The following is a 6,000-nucleotide window of genomic DNA, read 5'->3' on the forward strand; positions in this document are numbered from 1 at the left end:
TTATTCCTCTACATGATAAATGTCACACATTTAGGTGTGACAGCTCCTAACATCAACCAGAAGGGCTGATGGTGGGGCAACGCTGCTTGTTTGAGCATCCTGGCCAGTCGGGCTCTTAGCGTTGCCTCTCTCCTGAGGATACCCAAGCAATGCCCATTGCTGCCCATCAGCAGCGGGAGAGTCCCCTGGGCTCTGCAGCTGCCCTGAATTAGGCGGCAGCAGCTGTGGACACTCCCCAGAGCTTCCCACCAGCATCATTTCCACCTGCGTGTGCCCTCCCACCACAGGGATTAAAGGCAGAGTCAAGAACAGGGTTAGTTTTTGCATCAGCAGTTCCCGGTGATGCTGTCGGCTCAGAAGCACTGCTGCTCGGGGAGTGCGTTTAAGCACAAGTAACTCAAGAAGAAGGATGTGATGCGAAGATGGAAAGTAGCTCCTGTGAATGGGTTCCTGTGTAACCTGTGCAGTGGTCCCAGGGCTGTGTAATATGTTGCAAGATGGGAGGGGGTTGGCCTCTACTTAAGACATAACAAATGACTTGTAATCTGCCTCCAGGCAAAAAAACGTTGCTTGAATTATGAACAGAAAGAACATCCCTAAATTGGAGGGGAGGGGGTAGAAACCTGCTGCAGCGCATAGGGAGCCTTTTAATAGCAAGGGACCGAGGGCTCTGGTAGTACTTATATCCGTAAATGCTGGTGTTGAGATGTTCCTGTCGTATAAGGCCAAACAAGTACATTACTGCTTTTATGATGACGATGATAATAATGTACTGCTGCTCTTCCTCTGCTTTGTATGATCTGGCACGTGGAGAGCACCAGTGTTAATGCGTGTCTGTAGCACTGCGGGGCTTTGTGCTGTTGTGATATCCCCACGGTTAGCTCCAAGGAGCCCAAAGTCATCCATATTTCACTTCAGCTTTTACTTAAACCTGGGCTCTGATGAATAGGAAATTTGTTTGTTGTCCTTGGGGTTTTCAGGGGAACATTCTCATCAAAAGGCAATGAAGTGGTCACGATGGAGTACTGTTTCCTCTTTTCCTGCTCTTGATGTTCACATCCCTGGACCTGCTGGCTACGTTTCTGCTCGTACAGTTTAGGGTGCAGCTGACCGTTGCTGCGAGGATGCATGGCTGGCTCCTGTTCAGCTGGTTGTTCACCAGGACCCCCAGGTTCTTTCCTGCTTTCTAGCCTCAGCCTGTCCTGTTGCGCAGGGTTTGTCCATGCCAGAGTTGGGGCTTTGCTTTTGAACCTTTGAAAGTCACGAGGCTCCTGCCATCTCACATCTCCAGCGTGCTGGGATCCCTCCGAGTAGCAGCTCTCCAGGTTTAGTACCATCCATGAATCTGGTGAGGGTGTGTTCTGCCCCAGCATCCTGGTTGTTCACGTATTAAGATATTAAAGAGCGTTGATGTCCATACTGACCCTTGAGAGATGCTGTTGATGTCCATGCTGACCCTTGAGGGATGCTGTTAGTAGCCAACCAGTAGCTGGAAGTTTTGTTGCTAATGATCACCTTTGTACCTCATTGTCTAGCTAATTCCCTCCCGACCTCCCTTGTTGACCACTTATCCAATCCATACCTCATCAATTTGGACTTGAAGAACACTATGTGTCACTGTCAAAGGCGGTTGCAAGTCCTAATGTTCATCAGAAACTTACTGGGAAGGTCCCCTGACATTTTCCATGTCGAGATCACTGCAAGCATGAGGACATCTGCGTGCACCTTCTTCATCAAAGTTTTTTTTTTAATTAGAAACACTGCAGCCCACTGAAACGTGGGACGTTTTTTACGGAGCACATATCTGGGGAAAGTAAGCCTAGGTGAAACCTGCTTGAAAAACTAGGTTAGCATGATGTATTTGCTGCTGTTCAAGGAGCGTTGGTTACCCTGCCTGAGCTTGGCATTCGGTGCGCTTAGGCAGGGAAAGAGAGGTAATTCCAGGCTTGAAGACCTTTTAATTTAAGGCGGAGCGTCAATGGATCACGGATGGTCCGCGATGCTGTAAGCAGTCTGGAGTTGGGCAGTGAATTACGAGAGCGTTTGCCTGTACACAGACACTTTAACAGCCTCACTGAATGACAGACACCAATATTACTTTTGGGCAGGTGCCAGCCAAGGTGATGATGACAAATCCAGCTTGGCAGGGACTGCAGCACTCGCCTCTGTGGGTAGCAAATAATAAAACTCTGTTTTGGTTCATTTCCAAGTGTCTTACGCTAAGATTGTGCAGCAAGGGAAGGAGGCAGCACTGCACGCAGCCAGGGTCGTGGGCCACCGATGAGGCAACCTTATGCTGCTAAATTGACCTTCAAAGCCTCCAAAAACAGTTTGCAAAGGAAGTTAAATATGACTATTGGACCAATGTGGGGAAGAGCTTTTTTTTGCTGTGTATTTAATCAGCACCAAAACGCTGTTCAGGCTTGAATTCCACGGTTATCTTAGAAAGAAACAACCGTACTTTTCCCTCAATTTTTAAACAAATTGCATGAAACAATAAAGTAGATTTCTATGTGAAGCATCTTCCAGACTAGGAAACATCGAATCTTCTTAAGCTTTGACATAAAACATTGCTGGAATGGCACATGAGGATAGTTCTCATAGTGGTTGCTGAATTATTTCATTAAAATTTCATCTAATTGTATCTAATCTGCTTTTTTAAGTGGGGTGGTGGTGGAAAAAGACAATTCTCACCTCATGCCATCCCAAATGTTGTTATGCTTTTATGACTATTCAAAATAAAAAATTAAATAAGGCAAAATCAGGACTGAGAACCAAGAGACTCACCTCATTCTTAGCTGCACTATAGCATGAAAAAAATCTAGAAAACTCTTAAATGCTTTGCTAATGCCTGTATTCCAAACATCATGGTTCAGTCTATGCCAACATTTGAAGACTTCTGCCCATAAGGAAGTGAGCTCTTGGCCAGAGTGGGATTATCACCATCACAGGGCATTGCTGGTCCTTATATGGGATTATTTGCAGTGTTGGTGTGCTTGGATTTTACACGTGTTTAAACAGCTGTTAATGGAGTACAGGAAAGCTCTGTATATCTCCTTCCTCATCTGATTGTGGCAGCTTCTAGGACAACTTTAACAGCTTGATCGGTTATCGATGGATGGGACAAACCCCCCTTCAGTTCCATAGCTGGGTCCAGTCTGTAATCCTGTCCTCTGTTCCTGCTGGTTGGCAGACGGCTGCTGTTCTTTCCAGGAGGATTGACTTCCAAGAGCAGGAGAGGTAATCCTATGTCTGAGAAGTGCAGCTAGCTGAGACGTCACGGTAGCTATAGAGAACCTAAATTAGGACTTAATCTGAAGCCAAATCTGGAAGCTTTGTGAGCCAGGAAAAGTTTAACAGGTACTACTTACAGAGCGAATTAGCTTGAAAAACTCTTCAAGCTCAATGTCTGCTTCCTGAGGTCCCTCAACAATATTCAACCTGAAATTGTTAATTCTTTCTTTTTTTGTTGAAGGGTGTTGAATTTCACTGGTGAAGGTGAAAAGCTCCCAAAACACGGCTGCAGTTATTTGATTAGCCTCATTTCTTTTGGAAATTCAGCTATAACGTACTTTCTGGACCCTAACCAGAAGATTTTATCCATTGGTCTTCTCTATCTGCTATTGGGACTCCAGTAGGAATATTCCCGTAGGCAGGTTACATCTGTGCCCATGCAGGGTTAGTCTGGAAAGGAGGTCTTGTGGTGGTGTTTTTTTTTGAGCTTGAGGCATCCTGATGAAGTTAAGTGTAGTTGGAAGTGTATTAATTGAATCCTGTGCTGTCGGGAGTCTGTCCTCCTGCAGGACAGGTGAGTGGGATAACTGGGGATAGGCTATCTGTACATTAATGGTATTAGAAAGTGCAGCTGTTGCCCAGAGGTGGCTCGTGCAGCTCGTTTGCGCTGTTTGGGATTCAATCAAGGACAGGATACTTGCCTGGAGAAGAGGAATTAAATGATAGGATAAAAAGAGTAAAGGGGCAAACCCAGAAAACCGTCCCCTGGCACAGACTTTAGTTCAAAGGCAAATAAACATTGCTTTATTCTCCCCCTTTGGAGTGACCCCAGCAGCCGGCAGTGCCGGTGGGGAGATGCTCCCTTGTGTCTCAACCCTTGTGAAGTGCTTAGCGCTGCCGTTTGTGGGAAGCGAGCAGCTCCTTGGTGACACAACCCTGAGCTGTTCTCCGCTCCCATTCCTCCTGCTGGTGCTGAGGGGCCTCTTCATTAGTGTCATTGATGACCATGACCTTTCCGTTCAGTCTATGCTAGAGTTCACGGTGCTCCCCCGTGCTGGGGAGGAATCGAGCTGGGAGATCTGGCAGTGCTTCCTCCCCATCCACCTTCCGGCTTTAGGTGGGATGGCAAAACCTTCAGGCTACCTGCCTCCATTTCTTGAAGTGAAGAAGGTGAAGGGAAATGGAGGAAAACCCCTTACATTGTTGTAATTTTTGAGACGTAAAAGCTTTTCGTTGAGAGCAAATCCATATTTTTTTTCCTCCTTGTGGCATTAGGGCTCAAGAAATTCCTTGGAAAATAATTTGTCAAGGCCCTGACTGATCAAAGACGTATATAAAAGGACCTTTTTTTTTTTTTAAGGGGAAAAAATCCCCCTCTGAGCTCAGAATGAATTGGCAATTCATTTACCAACTGTCAGATAAAGTAGCTCAATCCGTATCACGTCTTTAGCTGGAGCTACGGCCAGAAGGAAGCAATTCTCAGCCCACTGTGTGTACATGTTTGGGGTATGTTAGTGATTAGGGTATTCCTGCCTGGGGGATGCAGAAAGATATGACTCAGATTCGCAAAAGAGCCATAAATCTCCCTCCTTTTATTCAAAATGTGTGTTTTATAGCCATTTCCTGGCCAATTTCTGCCTTGAATAAATATGTAACATATCTGTGTGTGTATAGTTTTTTAGGTCCAAGCATTGGGCTCCTTCTCAAGAGTGAACTGTCTGCTCAGGAAAAGTTTGAATGTGGTTCTGTGCTGTTCCCTTATTCCTGGAAAAATCCCTCATTGAGCCTTAATTGGCTGAGCAGTCTCCTGGTGGCACCTGTTGATCTTTGGTGGGGTGACCTGCCAGGGGACTATAGTTGGAGAACCTGAAGGACCCCGAAAGGCCATCCAGGCCCCAAGGCAGGATCCAACTAGGTTGAAAACTGTGATTTTTGGTCCAAAGGCTCTGGCAGGATTTTTGGTAATCCTAGCCATGAGCCGGGCCTCACACAGCCCTGGATTTGGATGTCAGCAGCAAGTGAAGCTCAAAAGCGCAGTAGATGCTCTGCTAACATCCCATGACTGGGCTGATGCTCGCCCACGAGCTGGGCTTACTGTGATGTTGGAGCCTGCCTGACCCTGCAGCTGAAATCATGTCTGGTTCCCAGTCTGGGAGTGACAGCATACCTCCAGCCCACGGTGCCCGTGGGACTGCCTTTCCCCATCTCAAGAGCAGCATCAGCCATGCAGCTCTTCCCTCTTTATCCTCCCACCCCACAATCCCTTCCAATCAGCTTGGTATCTACCCGTTTATTACTCCCACAACTTCTTTTCCACCGCCGTTTCCTCGGTGCCACCTCTGTCTGGATGATGTGAAAAGGATAACGTAGACCTGAAGGAAAAGGCAAGAGATGGATGGCAAGAGAAGAGGATATTTCTCTGTGCTTAGGTCCCCGTCGGAGGCTGCGTGAGTAGAAATGCCCAACGTCTTTTAATTGTGTTATCTTTTCACATTGATGGGCTGTAACTCTTCATTTGAATCGCATGAAGTGCTGAAAAATGCTCACCAGGAAGAGGCTGAATCATTTGTTGCTCTTCATGTTTAGCCAGAGGATGAGTCTCGGGAAGCAGGGAGAACAACAGAACGACTCTGCTCTTTGAGAGCAGTATCACTAAAATTTTCATCAGTGTCCTGGTCTTCTAAGCTGTACAGAAGGCTGATTCCCGCAGTAAAACAACAGGAAAACCCATTCTCTTTGCAATGAAAGCTGTAAAAGTTTAGGGTC

This window comes from Cuculus canorus, chromosome 17, assembly GCF_017976375.1.
Source record: "Cuculus canorus isolate bCucCan1 chromosome 17, bCucCan1.pri, whole genome shotgun sequence".
NCBI classification, from domain to species: Eukaryota; Metazoa; Chordata; class Aves; order Cuculiformes; family Cuculidae; genus Cuculus; species Cuculus canorus.